Source organism: Anas platyrhynchos, chromosome 10, assembly GCF_047663525.1.
Source record: "Anas platyrhynchos isolate ZD024472 breed Pekin duck chromosome 10, IASCAAS_PekinDuck_T2T, whole genome shotgun sequence".
In the NCBI taxonomy this organism is placed as follows: Eukaryota; Metazoa; Chordata; class Aves; order Anseriformes; family Anatidae; genus Anas; species Anas platyrhynchos.
The window spans coordinates 17610487-17633053 of NC_092596.1; the positions used below are offsets into that span (position 1 = coordinate 17610487).

Sequence of the window (22567 nt, forward strand, 5' to 3'; positions counted from 1 at the left end):
TGTCATAGTGTCTGAAATATACTGCAGGAAAAACTCATGCACTTTCTTCTTGTTATAAAGCAAAAGCAGGACATGCTTGTGACATCTTTCTCAGTCCACAGGAGAGCAGAGATACCATGAATTTATGACCTGAGCCTGCAGTGGATTTCCCACACGAATGACTTGCAAGTACTATTTCTTCCAGATGAAATAAACAGAAGTTTTGATCATGGAAACAAATGCTGTCCTGAGCATAGAGTGGGTGTGCAACCAAGATAATGACTTTTGCAAACCTTTTTAGTTGCAGAAGGGTGAGTTGAAGCCAAAAAAATCAAATGCTAAGGGAGCTTCTGACCTTTCGTATGAGTGATGTGACATTCTGCTTAGGTTATGTAGAGGCCAAGGACTACCATTCTTTACCAAGGGTCTTCATGGTCTCAGATACCTTTTCTACTCCCAAGTTCTTGTTTCTGCAGGTATCAGAAATGAAATAATGTTATTTATTTCATGCCTGGGAAAGGCACAAACACCTCCCTAAAGTACAGGAGACCGACTATGCATCTGCTGGAGGCTTTTAAGGAAATCTGCTGCTTCTGAGAACAAATAGAGAACCTGATGCTGTTTGGAACTCTGTTTTAAATCCTTTCAAGTGCTCTGTGCTGTTTGAATAACTTGTAGATTTTATAACTGTAGCAAATGCCTCAATCTGGGTGCAAAGGGAACTGATAATACCAGTTCTGGAACGTTTACCTTATTGCATAGTGTTGCAGCTCTTCATTATTCAGTATAATTTGAGCACACGGTGAGAAATACTGCAACTCTTCAATTACTTGTGCTGTGATGGATTAGAAACATCGGCATGTCCTGTTATCCCTAAGTGGAACTGTAGGCACGCTTGCTCAAAAAAAAAAACCACACAGATGTTTGTTTAAATAATGTGTATATATGTATACATATCTCCATTTCTTTTAAAGTAATTCAAATTCCACTGATGCTTTCCATAGAAAGTTATTTAGGAAACTGCCAACTCTTAGAGTCCATTTCATGCACTTACAGTTCGCAAATGTACCTTTCCAACAGCTGCCTTGTGTGTTCAGTTGAAGTGTAGTTAAGAGGTGTCTCTGAAGCCTGTTTGTTGCCTATTCTTGGCAATATTTCTGCCACAGTTAAACCCTTGTTGCTGATTCAGGCTACAAAGTCACCTGGAGGGGGACTTCAAAACATCAGCAGTAGGGCTGCTGTAGCCTGCGGAACATGACAGGCAGCTGAAATCCAAATTGCTGGAAGTATCAGGAAAGCTCAGAATTTATATCAGATATAATGTATTACAAGTGAGATTTATAAAAGGATTACAAAAAGCACTGGCAGTGAACAGGGATTAAAATATTTATCTAGTTACTGTTTGAATCATGGAGCCATTTATTTAGTTTTGTAATGAAGCTGCATACTTTAAACTGACAACAAATAATGCTTTTATTATCACTAATATTTTACAATGTCCATCTATCAAAATCCTTCCATGCCTTTCACTTCCAAGCAAAATCCTCTTGCATATAATCAGTGCATAATAGAGAATTTCCTCAAGCAACAGACATGCTCACAAGGGGGTAGATAGCTCAACCATGTTATTGTCTGCCTTTCTACCTCCTTTCTCTCTCCAAAGCTGTAGCATTTGGAGATCACCTCTTTCCTTTTCTTCCCTCTGGGAGGTTATGTGATGCTGGTTACAAGGCAGCCTCCTGCTAATAATGTTTCCTGCATCGTGATGTTATTCCTTCAGTTGCTGTGTTTCTGGTAATTTGCACTTGTATGACTAGTATTATTTTACAGGAAAGTCAGGTCTTTATTTCAGAAATGGTTGCATGTAGGCCCCTGTAATTCCACTCTGAGACTTGAACCTTTTTCCAGAAAAGCATCCCTCTTTGCCCCAGACCTTGCTGTGATTACCTGCTGCAATATTGCTGCAGTTCAGCATCTTGGCAGCAGAATCTATACAATGATCAGCAAACGTAAAGTAAAAGCTTGCTGCCTCAATTAAAATGCATTTGTGACCATGGCCAGTATTAGAGGTTCACTTGCTACTGTTTTTTATTTGTCTACTTGCCAGGAATAATTTTCAGCATGCTGTACGTCTACAGTAATGCTTCCAGGTGCACTGTAGTGGTTGATCATGAAAAAGCTGCAAGTTTGCCTATTGTTATTGGTCTGTAAAGCTTGCTGAAGTCTGCCTGGGCTGATAAAACAACCTGGTGAGGAATCATCAGCTTCAGCTGGAGCTATGGATCTATGCAATGATTTGATGGCCAAAGCACAGCCCTTGGATCATTTTCTTCCCAGTGCAGCTTCATAGATTTCAGTTGCCACTAGGTTTCTCAAACTTTCCTGCTCCCAAGGTCCTGGGTGAGATAAAAATACTGTTCATTCCTTATTTAGGACCAGGGTAGGAAAACTCAATGGTTTTCTAGTTTTTGCTCTTTACTCTTAAGTCAGCTTAATTTTTAAAAATATTTAGCAAAGAATCAAGAAGCACAGCTGGACTTGTTTCTGTGCCTTCCTGGATTCCCATGACCATTGGTCACACTGCGCATTGAGCGGCTTCCAACAGCTGGTTATTTCCTATGTTGTCTTCTGCTGACAGTAATAAATTTAGCTGTTGGTGTGATGGTCTGGGAAATTGGCATTAATAGTGATTTTGAGAGGCTGGTTCCTTTCCTCCTGGGTCAGACCACCCCTGGTACTTCACAGGCTTTGCTCCTTTTCCTTTATGATGTACTGGTCCTGCTACACATTGACACAAATTACTCAGTTGATTTGTGTTTGAACTCTGTCTTTTATACGTAACTTGTGAGTTATGCGTGAGCTGTTCGTGGCTTTTGTATGCACAATGACTCATCCCCTCCTGGACCATCTGTTGGGTTGAAATTTGCTCTTCCTCTCAAACAGCACATCTCTTAGCAAAGTCTCAGCCTTTGTGAGCAAGAAGCCAGCCGACAGCTGGGCACCTGTTCACAAAGCAGGGAGCTGCAGTTTGGGTGTCTCTTCGCCTTTGACACTGCAAAGTGATTTTAGGGCTCAGAGAGAGCAACATGTAATAGTTGAAGGAATATGAACAGTGGCAATCAAGGAAGGCAAATACAGTCTTAAATAAGGTTAAATATAAAATATTGAAAAGATACTGTAATTATTCCAAATAACCAGTCATGTTATGTATATACTTGAAAATGATGTAGCAGGAATCACGAAGGAGAAATAGAAAAGGCATATGTGTGTGTGCACATATAGCAAGGACAAATAGGATCTGGTTACCTGAATGGTAGATGCATGAAATATTTTCATAAAAAGAAGTTTTGTCTGCACAGATAGGAAGGAACAATTTCCATTGTAAAAGGTTTTCTTCTTCTGCCAAGTAAGGGAGGTTTGAGAAAAATGACAATGACACCTGGGATTTATTGCCCAACTGCATTGAATGTAGAGCCCTCTTCAAGGTATAGTCAGGAAATAGAGCATGTGTGAATTACAAAACCATGATATCCTTCTCCTGTGGATTCAGCTAAGGAGATACCCCAAGGTTTCCCATCTCTACAATTATTTCTAATTCTTCATAACCTACTTGCTTTGGATTTTATTAAGGCAATATTAGCATGTATTCTTCAATCATTATGTTGTGATTCATGTGTTCTCAGGGCTCCTTCAAACCATTATCTAGAACTGGTTTTCCACGAGCCTGGGGATGTATTAAACTTTGCTGAAGTTATTACTCTGCTTTCTCATGGGCAGCGTGGGAGAGGACGTGCTGTACAGCTGTCCTGCCCCAGATTAGTGCTGGTGTCAACTCCTTCAAAGATTTCTCCTTCTCTGCAAGTAATTTTAACGCATTATTTATTAAGTGTTTATAGGCCACATATTGGGCATCTGTGACTGTTAGGCAAGTTCTTTAAAGTGTTTAGCTTAAATACATGCAAAAAAATACAACTCAACAGTAGCTAATGGTGCACAAAGGGCCAGCCTGAAATTCCAAAGTAACTTCTCAGTTTGCATGGAGACTCTGTCCTTTGCTTCTCCTCCTGACTGCTTGGGCAATGCCAGAAGCTCCTGAGCAGGTGGGAGTTAACTGTGCTTGGAAGTGAACTTGCCTGGATCCTTAATGACGCTTGTTTAAGGTGGCCAAAATGAGGTTCACAAAGGGTAAACGCATGGATCTCTAGACGTAAGGTTTGTGAGGATTTTGCAAAAATGAAATTCACCTTTCCAGAATATACTTCTTTCCACAGCATGTACCTTGCTTGTGGGACCCACTGTTACTGCTGAGGTAATGTGAAAACCCCAACCTCAGCAGAATACAAAGAAAAACAAAATAAAAAACATATTTTCTTCTGAGGTGTGCATATACATATATTTAAATTTAGACTTTCAGGCATAACTCAAATCCTCTTTGGAAGCCTGTTGTTCCACAGGATTGCTACTACATTCCTATGAACCACATGGACTTGGCCACTGCCTTAGCAAGGACACCAGACAAATGCCTCTCCAGACTAATTCAGAGCTACGTTCTTATTTCCATGTGACCACAAAATAGAGACAGTTTTGTCAAAGTGTGTTAAAGCTGCTTGAAGTCATCGGTCTTCAGAAGTAAATGTGCTCCCAGGAGAAGTTATACCAAACCTCAGACCATAGCCAGTTTCAATGCAGTCCTTGGACAAATATCTCATGAACCACCTGCACTAAACATTAATGTTTTGTCCCTCTGGGAGACTCGCAGCCCGCCCTCCCTGGTGCACATCCAATGCCTGCAGTGTAGAAAGAAAAAACAGCACTGCAAAACCCCAAGTGTTCTGGGTCTGATGCAGCAGAGGTACAGCTAGAGGGACAACTTGAAGCTTGCGAGCAGCTATGCTGTGGGTGCAGATTCAGCTGTTCTGCAGCCTGGAAGGATGAAGCACCTGCATGGCCTGAGCCCCCACCTGCTGACTCACAGCTTATTTTGGAGGAGTTCCTTCTGCCCTGGGTTCTCCTTCCCAAATTCCTTGTGCAGTGGGTGGGACAGCATTAGGAAAGCTGGCTAAGAGCTGCCTGGGGTGACCCAAACAGGCTGGCCTGTTGGTTTTGAAGTGAGCTATATGATCTTATCTTGTTCTGCTTGCATTTTTAAATTTTTTTAGCTGGGGATGCAATGACATGCTGGAAAAAGAAACGGAAAACACAGGAAATATTGATATTCATGTTGCTTGACACTGATTTTTCATCAAACCTTAACTCTAAAGAGCATAGCACACCTGATACAATACAGAAGAGCTACATTGGAACTGATGGCTGGGTCAGAGGCTGTGCAGCCTGATGCCTCCAACATTCTGATTTGCTGCATTATTTCAAAACTCCCTGACACACAAGGTCAGCTGTTTGGCAGGTTACAGAGGAAGAAAGAGAGTAACTTTCAATTTCTAAAACACTATATCCAGTAACTAGGTGGGAAATCCACTGTGTGCTTCCTACTTCAGCCACGTGGATATGGAACATGTTGTACCATCCAGGTTTGGTTCATCACACATCACTTATCTCTGTCTGCAAGAGTCAATGGCTGCTGTTGTCTTCAATAGCAGCAAGTACAAGCTAGCACTATGTGCTTTTTAAGAATACCATTCTTGGTATGAGCAAACAATTCAGAGTTGCTGTTTAGGCTATGAAATGCCCTTGGGCTTCAGCGCAGGCAGTGCAGCAGCTGTGCTGGTCAGGGATACTCCCCCTTGTTTAGACTCTCTGTGAGGAGCGAGGATTTCTGTGAAAAGCACATCAAACTGTTTAGTGTTTTGCTATTTGCTTATAGTTCCTTCTGAGACTGGAAAAGGGAAAATAGAAGAGAAGCTGTGGATGCTCCGTCCCTGAAGCTATTCGAGACCAGGTTGGATGAGGCCCTGGGAAACCTGTTCTGGTAGGGGGTTTTGAGCTGAATGGTCTTTAAGGTTCCTTCCAACACAAGCCACTCTATGATTTAAGGGGAACAGGTTAGGAAAAATATCAGAAATTAATATAAAATTATCCTTTGTGAAATGGAATTAAAAATTATATTACAAAAGTAATTCTTATAAGAGTGAAACAAATTTTTAAATAAATTTCTGAATATCTAGGACTGAAGAAGGGAGAGCCTGCGGTACCTTGTTTTGTTTTTAAATCCAGGGCAGATGCTTCTCAGTCGTGCAAGGTGCAAGGCACTCAGCTCTCTCCAACAAGGCCACAATACATGTCACAGAACATCAGATCAGGTCCACAGATTTCATGCTCAGTCACTTTCTTGGATCAGACTGGAGCACTCAGTAGTCTGCCAGAAAAAAACACATTTCCATTGAGAGAGAAATGTTTGGGGCATTGTAGGGGCAAATTGCTGCTTTTTTTTTTTTTTTTTTTAAATCCTGGAAAGTAGAACAGAGAATCCCCTATGTTCACCCCCTTGGATTCTTAGTGTGGAGTAACTTCAGTACTGGGTCTGATCTTGCTTCAGAAATCTCAAGTCCACATCCACCACCTGGAGGGCGGAAATTAAAATACAGGATAGGAGGTAACTACAGCAGAGATAGAGGAGTTATCTGGGAGAGGTATGGTCATTGACCCTGTAGGAAAGCAGGGTGCCTCAATTCCAGCATGGATGGGTCAAACCCTTCTCTGTGCCTTGAGTCCTTTGTGTTAGTTGCACAGAGCAGCACCAAAGCGAGGCACAGAATGCAGAAACGTCACTTGCTGGTGTGCAAACCTGTGTGTGACTCAGCAATGCCAGGGTTTGCTCAGTAATGACAGATTGCTCTGTGTTTCGAAGTACTTTTTTTTTTTTTTTTTTAAATCTTTTAATTACCTTCTCTTCAGTATTGATCCTGTGCTCTTTTAGAAGCTAGATTCATCCCTTGCTTCTCAACAGAGGCAGAAAAGAAAACATTTGGAGTCTCAGGTGCTCTGCACTCCAGCAGCCACGTCTGCAGGGCTTGTTTTCTGCCTGACAGTTGGTCTGGGACTCCTGATTGTTTTATTTTTTTTTTAGGGCTGTGATTTTACAGCATGTCAGGATCTTATGTCCAGCTCCCTTCTCTGCAAACCACTTGTGGACAGTTGACCAAGCATAAGTTTAATGTTTAAAAAAAAACAAAAAACAGTCATGAGATTCTGTTGCCAATTCTCCTGTCATTCCCCTGTCCTGTTTATTGCTTAGACTTGAAAAGCATAACAATTTTTGAAGGCTTTGCTTTTAAACTCTGCTCTTGTTTTTCCTCTGTGACTGTTTTGACAGACTTCTCTGATGTATATTTTAGTATAGGTTGACAGGAAGCTAATGAGAAGGCAGCTGTTTATTTACAGAAATATGGGTCCTATTTGTAAAATTATTTCCTGTTGAGAAAAACACTGCTTTCCCATTTCATTACATGCTTGGATTTCTTTATTTCTTTCTTTTCCTTCTCTCTCTCTTTTTTTTTTTTTACATCTGTATTTCTTTACAACTTGATTTTACACCGTATATCACTACAGACTTATAAAACAGCCAGTAAACTCTAACCCTACCAGTTCAGAGATTGTTATATCACACAAAAAGATTCGTCTGCTATTTTAGGTCAAGAAATGGATTTGCACAGCATAAAATAAGTTTATAAATAGCATTGGTGATTTATAAACTGATTAAGTCATCTAAATAAAGTTTGTTTATAATCTCTTAGGCTATACTTTGAGATATCTGTTAACTGATATACATGAAATAAAACTTTCAAACTTCTTTGTTCTTAGTTTTATACAGTTCTGTCTTTCATATAAATCTCAACCCTTGTTGTGTACTTAAGGTTGATTTTATCTGGGGAAAAAAATGACCTTCTGTCCTCTTCCTCCTTCCTCTTTGCAAGTGAGATGCTTTCCCATTAGCCCCATGGCAGCTCATGTACTGCTCCAGGAGTCTGAATGTGGTGGCGAAATCTGCCCTTATCATGCTGCACACTGACTTGTGTGGCGAGTCAGCCTGAGGAGTTTTCCTTACCTTGTTTTGAGCAGTACCTTTCCCTACCTTGTTTATGGAGCAGTAAAATATCATGATATCCTTCCCTTCATTTGGGCTTCCAAAGCCAAGTTTTCTACCCTGCCAGGGAATGGTCGCAATGATAGAAAGATCATATGGGACCTGACCACTCTGCAGCCACTAGGGATGTCTTTGATGTCAGTGCGACATTAGGTCTGTTATCTCCATAGTCTGCATTTCGGTAGCTGGGCAGTTTCCCACTAAATCTTGGAATCTCTGTCAATAAAAGAAAAGGGAGAAATGAATAGCTTCAGTAACAAATGTACCCTATTGGACAACTTATTGGCATGGCAATTGGTAAAACCTGGCTCTGTTCCTGTTCAAGACTTTGGACTATGTTGTTTCAGTTTTTGATATACTTCTCTGAATGAAAATTACGGAAACCCATTACCTTGTCTACAGGGAATCAGTTTCTAAGACATCTTCTACTTGTTTACTTCTAGGTGAAATTTTACCAGGCTCCTTCTTCACCGCTGCATTTTTTAAATTTTTAATTTATTTATTTTTTATTATTTTTTTTTTAGGAAAACCCATTCTCTTGCTTATGATTAGAGCTGAAAAACATTTCCCCCTTTTAGTAAGAAAAAAATAAAACCATTCTGAACTGTTCTGTGTGACTTTGGTGGGGGAGAAGGAGTTTCAAGATGGGTATTTTTAACCAACCAGAATGGGAAATCCGACCTAGAAGCGTGTGTATGCTGGGACTCAGTTTAACCTCTCTGCTGGGCTGCACCAACAGCAGTGGCAGCGTGGGTGGCAGGACAACTGCTGGGCATGGCTCTTCCAGCGCAGCTCGTGCATTTGCATTCCGTTCACAGGAGCCGTGCAAAGGACTCTATGCTGCTAGAGGGCTGCAACTTGCCAAATTGTCTTGGCAGCCACATCCATGCAGCCTATCCAAGAGGGGTAAATGAGAGCAGGATTTGGCCTGCTTTCTTTTGGTTAATCTCTCGTTTTAGAAGAGCTCTGTGTTTGTCTGGTTGGCACAGTGATGCTCAAGAGCTCCATTCTACTTGTTGAGGATGTTAGTAGTCTGACAGCAGCCTATAATTACTGTATGTCATGCAGAGCTGGTGATAGATATAGCAGCACTGGAATCTAGGGATTGCTGAATTCACGAGCCACTCGAGGGTATCTTAGTGAAATGATACTTGGTGTGACTAAAGCATGCAAACACTTCAGAGTGAGCTTTAAAGCCTGCAAATTGTCCCAATGAAGTAAATGGAAATATTAGTATACATGTACAAAAATATCTGTAGGTTTGGAGGCTTAAATATAATTTCAGTTTGAGAATTAGCTTACATTCATCTTGTAGTGTTTTTGTTTATGTAATTATATGTGCTCAGGTTATCTTTCCCCACAAAAGTCAGTGTGCATTGTGGTGGTATTGTGTTATGCAGTAAGTGCATGTACTTGCGCCATTTAGGCCAGTTCTGTATTTGTGTAAGAGAAGCTTTGATAAATGCAGTTAATGCAGTGTTAACATGACCTTCAGTTTATACACTAGCCACATTTATTTTATTTCTAACTTAATTCAAGTTTTGGATCATAACCCTGTAAGGGCAGATGATGCAGGTCACTGAGGTCTGCTGACTGCTGTGGGAGATGCTGTATTAGGTCCTCATCAGCCTCTTCCACATTTCCATCTCAACAGCCATGTTACACTGGAGTGTTATTCTTTGATTAAGTCTGGATTTGTCTGGAAAGATGACTCACCTGTAACAAGCATATTAAATGAAGGACCTACCTGATTTGCTATTGAGAAATGCTCACAAATTCAGTAAAACCTTAATTCCACATTTACAAATCCTGATGTTTTCAGCTCTATAATCACAGTTCCCTGTTAATCATAGAAGTCTTGTAATTTCTTCGTGTATGAATGCAAGCAACTGTGCAAGGAGCCACAGGCTTGCTTGGTCTGCAGCAGGATACTATGTATTCAGACATCATCTCTCCTCCTTGGCAAACCCGGGATTTTTATGTTTCTAAGGCCTTTAATGGAATAACACATCTAATAAGAGCATTACATCTGTCCCTGCTGGTGCCCTGACAAAGTGGCCTGCTAGTGAATGGAAGAACTCAGTATCAGACAGGTTCCCAAACTTTCTCCTAGTCTGTATTTGGTAGTGTCCAGGTCTAATTGAAAGGAACATGGTTTCTGGAATCATTTTAATCCTGATGAAACCTTGAGGAAATTTGCTACTCTGTGAAACCAAATGAATCCCTCATCATTATAATGATTGTCCCCAAGGAAGCCTCATGATGAAGCAGGGCATATCGGTAGGCAAGAAGAGCGGTATGCCAGCTGATTCTTTCTGGCACACATCTCTGCAGGCACTGACACAGGGAAACAAAGTTTTTCCTAGCTGTGCTTTGTGTGTACGTTCCTGTATAGCCAAATTCTCAGTTTTGGTTGAGGTGGTCTTCTGGATGATTCAGTAAAATAGAAGAAGTAAAGAGAACAACAAGGTCATTTCACAAGCGAAATTCCCTGAAGGTTAACTCTATTCTATATCTTTGTAGTTTTAGAGAGAAAAAATAAAAATAATTAAAAAAAAAAAAGACTAAATCAGATTTTTGGGGAAAAGGGATTTGGTATGCACTTTCCCGTGTAGGTTTGAAGAAGGCCAAAGGCAGTGGGTATCAATTCCAAGGTGGGGGAAAATAGGCGAAATCACTGACCAAAGTACTCTGGATCTTCAGTGGCTGTGTTTAAGTCTGTTTTACAGATTTAGTAGAAGGCAAGGTTCATGCAGTCAAAGCTATGCAGTAAAAGGAGAAGAAACACCATAGTGTAAGATATGTGCACCCCTGTTCTGTGTTACTTAACAATATCATGTCTGAAGAACTTTTTTTATTTTTGGAGGTGTGGGGGACGGGGAGGAAGGTTAAGAAAGTGAAGAGACTGACAGCTAAAGGACTGGTGTTTGTTGTATGTAATTACTAACTTGCACCCATATGTAGAAGCACAACAAACAAGCGTGTTTTTCCTCCAGCAATATTCCAGCAGTATTCCTGGAGCTAGCACTTAGTATGATAGTTTCTTACGGAGACAGGGAGTGGCAGCTTTTATACCAAGCATATGAAGGATTTTCCCCTCACTTGGCACATGCAAGCTCAGTTAGACTCAAAGTGATCCTAGGGTAATGACAGAAGCAGATGCAAAACAAGAAAATCAAGGGAAGTGCTTTTAACTGCAGTGATCTAAAGTGTGAAAGATGAATGATACATAGATTGGCATTGTTTGCTGAAGTCATTCACTGATTCCACTGAAGATTTTATTGAAGAGAAATCCTGTGTGCCCTGTGGAAGTCCCCTTCCCTGTGCAGTGCCAGGAGCCTGGGCTACCCACCTAGTGGCAGCAGGTCCCTTGAGTACCCTCTTTGTCTGAGTTGCTGTCACAGCCCAGTTTTAATAGCCTCTGTGCAAGAGTTAGTGACATCTGCTCCCATGGCAGAGGACTCCCACAGACAAGAGGTGGGGAGATGGAGTGATTCCTTTTTTTTGGCTCAGCTCTGTGTTGGAGAAGAGAAACAACCTGAAAGCTAAGGCACTGCTTCGGCTATAAAAAGGTGTCTAGGGAAGGCTGTTCTTCCCTTTATGTGACCCCACAGCCACATCAAGGACCAGGGTGGCACCGCATGTAGTATTGCCCTGTGTGCGGATGTCTCCTTGTGTCATCTTTCCACAGCCCCAGCCAGGTCCTGTTGCAGCAGCCATGGGATGAGCCCTTCTCACCAATCTCTGCTGCCCCATATTAGCAGCTCTGGAGGCTGATCAGGGGCCAAAGTAATTTTGACAGGGTCTTCTCCATTCATCTTGCTCCAGCTTCACTTGATGTGTTGCACAGAGGCCCCACTGCCTGCAGCCTCATCCGTATTCATAACTGTGATAGCTTCACACTCACAAAAAAATGGAATAGCCTTCTTCCACAACCTTTGATAGATACAGTATATGGCTCCATTTAATTCTGACAAGGCAGAAAGGCAGATAAGACACAGTTTACAAGCTGGTGGCAATCTTCTGTTGATTTGGTTTCTGTTGATTCTGGTTTCTGCCTTTTGACCAACTATTACTTTCCGTTGTGATAATTAAAGTACATTTTTTCATTCTGTGGCATGAGGCCATGATTTTCTGTGCAGGATACACTGAGTTCCCACATCACATGGGAAACTATTGGGAAATCCATAATTGCAGAGCTTTGGCAACCTTTAAATATTTCCATGGTTACTGAGAGGAAGGACTTCCCCATTGGTTGATGCAGTAATTATTTCAGTGACAAAGAGGAACATGATTTTTTAAGTTGTTTGTTAATGTATTATTTGTAGTACCAACTTAATTTTGCAGCACAGTTCAATTTCCATATTCACTATTTATTGGTTTTCAAAGCTGATTAATGAGAGGCATTAAAACTTTAGCTAATACAGCCAGTGCATTGATGTGGAAAACTTTACTGCTTCTACTTTTCTGTTACTTTCAAGTAATGAGGAAAGCCAGACTCAGCACTATTCGATTTCACTGGGTTTTGTGTCTGGATTTCACGCCTATGACTAAAGCTGTGTTTTTAGTGATACAAAAACACCACGAAAAGAAAATCTGGAGTTATAACAAGCAACTGTAAGTCTGTACCTTTGGTATATTCATGTGGAAATGAATATGCTGAGAGCTGGTGCCCAGCTGATTATATTGGTATTTTCAGAATTTGCTTCTCATAGTTAACAAGGGCCAAAAGGTGCCTGTGGGCAGGCTGGAGTGATGCACAAAGAGGACAAATGATAGTGTATGTATATTTACATAGGAGGATGCTGAGACTTCTCTTCTAGAGGTTTTCCATGGACAAAAGAGGGCAATGTTGACTGATTAAGTAACTCATGAAGCATTGCTCAGTATTGCAGCAGTGAGGATGTGACATTAGCTTTGGAGAGAGCACCAGCTTGTAACGCTTGCTCTGTGGTTGCTTGTGCAAGGGATGTGAAATAATACTTGCTCTTGGAAGCCACTTTCCTTTTGTGCTTATTTCTAATTCCTCTTATCTTCTTCAAAAGGTGCCTATGTAGAGCAGAGGTAGAGTGTACCTATGCCAGATGACCTCCTGGTGCATTTAGAACTTTTGCCTGACTATTACTAGAGTTAAAGATTTAGAACTGGATATTTTTGCAATTTTTTGGGGGGGCAATTTTATGTCTAACACAGCTTGATGAACAAATCTTCAAATTTGTATTCTTCACAAAATCTCAGCATGTGTGTTTTCTCCAGGGAAGTTAAGGTAAGTATTAACGTCAAAATGGATTTGAATTGAAAGCATCACACAAGATCTGTTTTATAGGATAATGCCTAAGTGTTTTTTTCTTTTTCCTTTTTTTTATTTTTTTAACCTAACCCCTGCTACTGACTACTCACAGTCCAGAATTAGGACAGCTAGGCATTTTCTGGTTGAAAAAGCTTAAATACAGCCATCTTCAGTGTGTCTCTGTGCTAATGCTATGGGTACATGAATAGAGGCAAGACTCAGGGCACAAACCTGGGGCAATTTGCACTGTGGCAGCTGCAGACAAAGAGACAGGCTACGTGTTGAAAGGTGGACACTTGAAAGTGTGTCACATTTAGCCAGGATACAACCCAGGGGGCACAGTTAAATCATTCTGGGGGGGCTGTGTCACAGATTGATTTATTGTTTAATTGGGACAGCTTCTCTTGCCAGGGGTTAACTCATTCACTGGTCTGAGGCCTGCTCTGCAGTATGTTGTTGTGGATTAAGAAGCCAAATGTTCCCTTGCCTGCTTAAACAAACCCTCCTTATCCTTGCTAAGACTGGTGCTGATGTTAACAGTGTACTAGCCTCAGGACAGTAGTAAAACAAAGCGTAGTGTGAACATGGGGAACTTCTTGTTGGCTATGACCACTTTTTATAATGGACCTTGGATAAAATGGGAAGGTGGGAATCCTGTATTTTAAGAGTTTGGGGTACATGCAAAGTGTTTTCCTATTGCATGCTGGCTGGCTAAATTGGGGTGCACCTTGCCCTTGCTCACTGCCAAAGAAGAGGTGCAGAAGGATTGTTGCTTCTCCTGCAATGCAGTGCTGACCCTGATGGACAACTTTGTCCCAGATACTTGTTCAGGTTGGCCCACCACACTGTCTTCCCCGGGCAGCTGTGAGCCCAGAGACCTTGACTGGGGCACGTGGAGATGTCATTGTGCTCCAGCATGGGTAAGAAGGTCCCAAGATGGTGGTTACTTCTGGTCCTCCAACAAGGTGGGGAACCACTGGATTTAGAGGTGCTACTCTTGCTTGGTCGCAGCAGAATTTTCATCCACCTGGAAGACCCTGAGCCGGGCATCAAGTTGCCCCTTGGTCCACCTCGTTGTGGAGAGGAATTTGGGCAATCTCCCCTCTTCCTTTCCTCCAGCCCGTGTGCTGACAGTAGTTGCTGGCTTCATCTTGTGTTGATGCAATTTAGGATGACACAGAGCAGCCCCATGCAAGATTAATGAAAATGTTCTGTAGTCCCTTCAAGTCCTTCTGGTGAGGTAATGTAATGTAGATTGATTTGCACCGTTCCTTTCGCCTGTCCTTTTTTCACAGAGGCTTTGACAGAATGGCAGGCTTGCTTGTCTGCTTTATTTATTTGTTTCGGATGGGGGAGGAAGGATGTTAAATATCCCAATTAGTAGCTTTTACTTTGGGGATGTTTTCTTACAGGCCAAAATTTCCATCCATGATTTTTTTTTTTTTAATTTGGTCTCCTTGTGTTCTGCTGTGTGTAAATAAGCATAGGTACATATATAATCACTTAAAATTCAGGGTTACCTTTCCATGGGACAGGTAATTGAGAGGCATCGCCCAACTTATGTACTTGTTAGATGAAAATGTCATGGGAGCAGTGGGTCTGGTGGCCTCTGCATGGCAGTAATCACTGTAAGAAGTGGAGTCCAGACAGATATGCCCACAGAAACTTGGGCATTTTGGACAAAGGAGGGCTTTCTTCCATGTGTACAAATCACTCTGTGGACCAGCTCTGCATTTTACCATCCTCCTGCTCTATTATTAGTGTCCTTGAAGACCTGCTTTTCTGCTGACCCCACAGCATCTGCATTCTTGAGAGTGCCATCCTGGTAGTGAATGTGGCTTTGCTTTAATTTTGTTGACGTGGTCTCTCCTTCCATCTGCAGCACCCTGGGAACAAGGCTTTGCCCCGGGGAACTGCAAATCTGGACAGAAAAGAGGCATGCAAGGAGGGGCAGAGGCAAGCTTTTGAATGGACAGTCCTCCACTTGTGATTAAACCCCTTGTTGAGTCTTGATCTGAGTACCACCAGTGGTGTTTACTGATGATGCAGGGGCAGCAACTGGAGCTTTCAGGCACATGAGCAGGGAATGGGAGCTGCTTGGCCCAGGCAGTACTCGCTGTAGCCCATAATCTTTGCTTTTCTTTTAGCTGGTGCCGCTGGTTTGTAACCATTTAATGACAGCAGCCAAGGCTGCTAGTTGTGACCAGCAGCCATGCTCAGTTGCTTCCTGGATACAAGCCAGGCTTCCCGCAATTATCTCAGCATCCCCAGAAGCATTAATATTGCTTTCTGCTTTTTAGAAACCACTATAAAATTTTATTAGAAAAACTTTCTTTTTAATTGCCCAATTGTTTCAATGAGACTGCTTTTCCACTGGTCTGCATCACTTTGTCATAAATGGTTAAGAGTTATACGTGGCTCTTTCCTTCTGCTTTTTTTTTTTTCTTTTTTTTCTTTTTTTTCCTTTAAATAACTTTAAGATCAGATTCAGAAGATTTTTGTCACAGCAGTGGCCAAGTCTGCCTTGTGAAAAGAAAACAGTCTGTTGAAATAGGCCTACTCTAACCCTCCTGGATACTGCTCTGCCAGTGCTTCCTTGTGAACATCAGTTCCTATGTTTTTCCCCTTCCTTGCTCACAGGATTTTCTAGAATGCTATGGTCAAAAATCTTCTTCCTACCTCTTGAGTCTGTTTTCAGTGTTTATTTAAAACACTCCTCCTTTTAGCAGCTATATGGAAACTACAGTGTGAGACAACTCATTATAGCGTGATGGAGGGGTATGGACATATGTATGCACCAGACTCACATATGAACAAACCTAGAAAAGGAACGGTGAGGCAAGAAATAGTACGGCAAAGAGAAGTGGGAGAAAAAGCGACTGTCAGATGTTTCAACCCCCACGGAAGAGAAATGGCACCACTACAGTTAGTCACAGCTGTAACTCTTGTGCCAGTCCCTAAGGATGAGAAATTCCCATCACCCTATGTGGTTGATCCAGCAGCATTGCAGAAGGTATAGGAGCCATGAGAGGGACCCCAGTTACCTCAGAGTAGTTAAGAAAGTTGCTGGGAAGAGGTAATTTTGGTTCCAAAGCTGTGTGTGTTTATGCACACAGTAGGAAAATTCCTTTTTCAGTGATGAAATTAGAAGATGTCTTCTCCTGCTATAACACGTCTGAATTCTCCTCAGGGGGAGAGGGGGAGCAGAGCAAGGGAAGAGCCTTGGGTTGCTTTTGGAAGAAGGGAAGACTTCCAAATGCAGCTGGGGCCCACTGGGTTTCACTGCTTCTGAAATGTACTTCCCTAAGCCTGGCAGTCATCTTAAAGACAGCTTACCTGAACAAGAATAATTCACTTCTAGAACTAGTTTAACATTAGATTTATTTATTTATTTATTGTTTATATTTTTGGCTGCTACAATATCTTGCAGCAAGCAGTTCTATGATTTAATTACAGGCTTTGATGAGTGTCATTGCCTTTTGTTTGCTCTAAACCTGCTGCCAGGATGGACTTTTCTTGAGATAGCAGATGTTTCATAAGATTAAGGAATCCCCAAAATACTTTTAATGTTGTCCTTGCATTTTTGGTTGGAGATAGTTTTGCAGAACTTATGGATACAGCCAAGTGAGGACTGTGAAGGCCGCCAGTGGCAGCTGCTGTCTGTGCACAGAAAGCCAGTGCCTGGATGAGGCACAATGACATTTTCCATTCGATTATGTGGGGGCAGCAGCACCTGCAGGAGCTGCTGCCATGGCAATGTGATAACAGTAGCACATCCCAAGGGAAGTCCCTCTGTGGCATCCCAAGTTTCCCCTTTGCCTCCTGCTAATGCCAGGGCTGCTCTTGAGTGCCACAGCAATAGCTACATATATTGCTAACAAACACAAAAAAACCCAAAGCAAATCTACCCAAAGCGGGAGGTACCTGTGGGATGCAAGTGTGGATTGTGCTTGGAGCAAAGTGCAAAATACTCTAAAGCACTATCGAGGCTGAGAAGTCAGTAGAGAAAGCTGGGTGGACTGAGATAGAGCTGTGGCTGACCTACTGCTTTTTCCCTGGCTGTATGACCAGCACCTAGCACAGTGTGTATCCTTTCCTGGCCAGCAACTCTTTGAATTTTGCTTTCCTGGAGCGTTTGTACCAGGCCAGCTTGAATGCACTGGTGTGCATGGGATGGGAACATAAACAGAGGCTGAAACCAACTTTTTGAAAAAGGGCATTGTAGAAGAAAAAAGCTGTATTTGCTGAGAGCTGAACTGTAACTCTACATTTAGGCAAGTGTTTTAAAGCAGTCACAGTGTTATTCTATGTTACTTGATGACCACTTTGTTATAGGGTGGACTTTGCCAATAATATTAGCACATGTTGTGCAGTTCTGGATGCTGGCTTAATCTCAAAGGAAACTAATCCATTTCAAGAAGCAAAGTGTTGCTTTCATTGTATGCTCCAAATCATCACTTTTCCTTTTCTCAGTGTGAGAATCTGAGCCTGCCACTGTGTAATTTAAGTGACTAAGATCGCTTTCACTGTTGTCAGCAGTTCCAGTTTTCATCAAACAGTTACTTTTTGGTGTGGGAAATTTAGTATTCACATTGTCATGCTGGGTGCAAACTTCCATGCTAAAATACAGCTTAATGTAGCAAAAGTGTGTTCCAGCTGTCCCGCAAGTAGTTTCTGCACCACTCTAGACTGTCCAATACAGGGAATGGAAAGGGCATGCACAGATAGAGTCAGCCTGTAAATGGGAGGAAAATATCAAGAATTGAGTTTGCAGGATCCAGTAGAGCGCACACAGGGACTGGCATAGTTTCTTTTTCCTGATCTCACTCTGGCTTGGACACAGTCGCTTATTGATGATTCTTTATGGAGGGATGAATTGCATCCTGTACACATAGTGAGGAATTTGGGACAGTAATGCAATCAGAGATCTGCCCATTATTTTCTTGCTTCTCACACAATTATTCTAACCATGACATTGCTAGTCTGCAAGTGGCAACTGCAGAAAGTACTGGAAATTTGTGTGTATCTGAGCAGGAGAGGTCTTCCCTTCTTCATTATTAATTTACTACCAAAGAAAACAGGACAAAAGCAGTTATTAGTGACATTTCCCTGCCAGTGATGGCATTATCTCACCATCCTCCAGACAAATGTCACAGATGTCAGATTGCTTCTGCTTAGCAGAGGCAGCCCTCTTGAGTCAGAGATTCAGGTCCTTGTCAGGAACAGCAGGCACTATCAAATGGGAGGTGGGTGGAAATTTATGAAAATGTTGGAAAGAGACAGAGGGCTGATCAGTCCAGGCTGCCAGGGTGTTTGAGCATGTAGGATCCCTGATCACCCCACTGTATTCATAGAAAGTGATGCTGCAGTGACTATCATACAAATGTCTCCATTGGAGAGAAATTGCAGTGCAAGCAATTTCTGATGGGAGCCAGACTTTAGTTCACCTGGCACAACAATGTGTGAAATTGAGCATTTTAATTAATGGAGCTAAAAAACTGACAGAAAACACACAAAATGTTTGCCAGTAATCAGAGGTGGATCCTAGTGAGGACTTGTCACCTTCCTGGGCTGGCAGTGACTGGCGAGGGTGTTGTTCTCTGTAGAACTGCAGCTGCTCACTCTTCCCAGCTCCATGCAGGGATGCAGCGGTGCTCTCCTGCCTGTCAGTACCGTCAGGTCCAGGGGAGAGACTCTACAAGAGGCAGGTCATGGTATCCTAAAAGCTTCAACAAAGCTGTTTCTCATCAGGGCAAGCTAATGGCAAAATGCATCAGACCAAAATACTCCAGCATCAGCATGGGCAGGGCAAGTGATCAGCTCTACCCTGGGCTATGGTGAACATGCACCTCGTGGGGCAGACATTGCTGCTCTCAGTTGCTTTCCTTGTTCTCTGGACAAACCCAGGGGAAGTTCACATATTGTGGAGTGCAAAAACAACAATTCAGCAAGTTTTTTCTCTGCACAAATCCTATCACTTTTTCCAGGCAAGCATCTCCCAGGCTATGGTTAGTGGAGTATTTCTAGGTGGGTGTATGCGAGAGCAGAGTTTGACCCGTGATTCTTAAGTCAGCCTCAAATGGGAATCTGGAGGAGGAGGAGGACAAATGGAGACAACACTTCAACTTTCCTTTGGAAAATTTACTTTTTCATAGAGGATATTTTCTCTGCTCCTTCCCTCCTTCCTTCTTCCCCTCTTTCCCTCCCTCCCCCCCTCTCTTTCTCTCTCTTATTTACGTAACTGAATTTGTTGTTACACAAAAGTTGAGCTCTGTTTGGAAAGGGACACTTGGCAAACATACCTGATTACATTGAACTCAAAAGAGGTGACTCACAGGCTTAAGATATTTCCAGGAATCAAATGCAAGGTAGAAAAATGATATGATGCTTCTTATACCATGGAATAAAAGAGTAACCTTTCTGCCTGAGGGCACTTTTAGAAAACCAGATAAAACCTGAAGTCAGAAACATTTAAATCAAAAACTCTGGCTCGAGGTTTCCTTCCATTTTCTGTGCTGTAGTTTCTGAGGAAAAGACTAGATTCTGAGAATCAATTCACTTCCAGCCACAGAGATATTTGAAGCTTATATTAAGTTAGCCAAAATGCTTCCTCCACACCCCTGCTGGAGAGGTCCCTAAAGGTCTGAATCCTTGTGGGAGGCAGGCTTAAGCAGATGAATTAGGATGACTGAAAATAGTCATTGGTAGGACTTGCCAACGAATGTATGAATATTAAAACAGTGAGCCCAAGACCTGAGGAAATACTCTTCCTGAAGTGCAATGCTTTCTAAGGGATTTTTAGCCCTAGAGGTGCTGTGCTCATGGATGCAGCCATAATACTGCTGACCACATTGTTTGCAGTGACCTGAGCCCTGGGCTGCCCTTGCTGAGGGCACAGCTCCCCAGTTCAGCAGAGCACGGTGGGGAGACTTGTAGGGAAGGAGAGATCTGTTGGGAAGGGGAGGCATACATCTCCCTACATTTCCACCCCCACTCCAGCATGAGGCTGGGTGTACCAGTCTGGCTGTGCTTCACTGGACAAGACGAAGGGAGCATTTCTCTCGTCCCCTCCAGTACGGCCAAACTACCAGCAAGCCCCTACTCCTCCACAATGACTGGGGACAGACTGCTTAATGCCCCATTTAAATATATTTCATTTCCCTTGGTTGTTCTAACAGCGGTACTACACATGGGCATGCTGGGATGGCAAGAGCTGCTCTGTTGTTACAGTGACATTTGAGAAAAGTTGAAGAAACTGGCTCAATTGCTAAGCATTCTTTCTGCTTCTGGGAAGACTTAAATAAATAAATAAATCATTTGAAATCACCCACTCATCAAAGAAAGAACAATTCATATTTGCAGATCTTTGTGGTGGGGAAAGATTTTATAGCAAATGCATGAAACGTCATTACAACTGATGCTTTCCTGCTAGGACTCAAAACTAAAAATAATTTACAACCTACAACGCATCCTGTTGACAGAGAAGACAATTTTTAATCCTTTGTATTTCTATTTTGGAACAATTATAGAACCTTACATTTGAGAGGATGATGTGACTGTTTTTCATATGGAAACACCATTTAATTAAGATTTAAACAGATGGCTAACAGGAATGGTATTGTAGGCTTCATCAAAGTAAAATCTAAAGGGCACAATAATATTTCCACTTCAAAGTGGCTTGTTTTGATTCCTACCAATAAATAAATTAATTTCACATGTCAGAGAAAAACATTTTCTCTGTACAATTAATGTTTTGCTTCTTGTGTAGTGAAGTGTAGATCACAAAACAGGTACCCTTTGTACCCCCAAAGCAGATAAATACCTACCAATTGAGCAAATATGCAATACTTGAAATCTAGCAATAACGACAAAAAAAGAACAACAGCAAAAAAATCTATTTCTCATAACTGGGAAAAATCTCTGCCTGGTAAGAGTGGGCTTGCAGGAAGCACACCCTCCTCTCTGCAAACACAAACGATGCCTTCTTGCCCCATTGCCTCCTGCCATCAGCGTGCCCAAGCCAGTTTAGAGATTGCTCAGCAAAGCAAAGAGGACACTTATGAGATAAGGAAAATGAGAGCAGCAGTGCTCTTATCTCCCTTTATTCAGGGAAGCAAAGGAAACTTGGTGGTTTAACCTAAGTATGGGACTGCAAATGTATAAACAGAAGTCAAACAAGGAAGCATCTGTCATCTGTACCATGTGCTGTGCTGTGCACCCACTCTTTGCACTTACCTGCTTGCAGAAAACCCGTAGAAGGAGAAAAGTGAGTGCAGCATCTTTTTGTAGTTGGGACTCATGTATTTTTCCTCTACAGCACAACTCAGCTGAAAAGGCAGCATCATGAAACCTGCATTAAATGTTTCACATTGAAAAAAGAGAAAGCACCATATCTAAATCAAATTGAAATGAATTTTCTGGAACTTCTTAGTGCAAAGCATTTTTTTGATAAGAAAACTTGCCTATCGAAAAGGAGAGGCTGTGCTGGCCCTGCAGCTCACCTCCAGAAGGTGAGAGCAGTCCTGCTGAGATAAGTGCCCTATTTCTGGGCATGGCTCGGCAGCAAGTCCGACTGCAGCCCCAAGAGAAGATTCTAGAAAGCAAAGGTCAAGCAGATAAAGCAGCAGTTTCAGAGCCGTCACTCTCTCCAGTCTATCTGTCACTGTGTTCTTCGTGGTCACATGCAGGTCAAGCACAAACTTGAGTTCAAAATTCACTCTGCTCCAGCAGGAATGCATTGGGCATTAGTTTCATCCAAAATAGCTAAAATTTAGTTTCCTTGGTAGCCTGCAGGAAGAAATCAGCTCTGCTGGTGGGTCTTTCTGCCCACACATTTCTCCCCGTTAACTTCCAAGGGAGTCTGAACAATTCAGCCTATCCCAAAGCCCTGGTGCACCCTGGCCTCTCGCCAGTATTTTTTTTTTTTTTTGCAGACCCCCACAAGTGGAGCTGCTTGTCCAAAAGATGTTGTTGTCCATAGATACCCCATGAGTAGCTGAGGAACCTGTGGATCAACAGCAGAGCTGGGAACGTGAGCTAAATCTGAGGCTCTTCAGGGATATACTCTGTGAAATATAACAATAGAGGTAAGTATCACTTGAGACATCCCATTTATAATTAGCAGTTTGCTAAAGACAGGAAGGTTTTCCCTGTGCGAGACCTAATGTCATTAAACTTAAACCTGGCAAACATCAGAGTTACTGGAAACAAAATCAGCCTTGTCTGGGAATACAGTCTACTGCCTCAAAGCGTTAATT

At 42.1% G+C, this 22567-nt stretch overlaps 1 long non-coding RNA gene across 1 annotated transcript in view; it reads left to right on the plus strand.

Moving 5' to 3' along the window:
- LOC106018388 (uncharacterized) overlaps positions 1 to 22567 on the plus strand; it is a 64102-nt gene that overhangs the window by 2131 nt on the left and 39404 nt on the right. Inside the window, exon 2 of the long non-coding RNA XR_005268380.2 lies at positions 22244 to 22396. This is a non-coding gene — a long non-coding RNA (uncharacterized lncRNA). The remainder of the gene's footprint in view (positions 1 to 22243; positions 22397 to 22567) is intronic.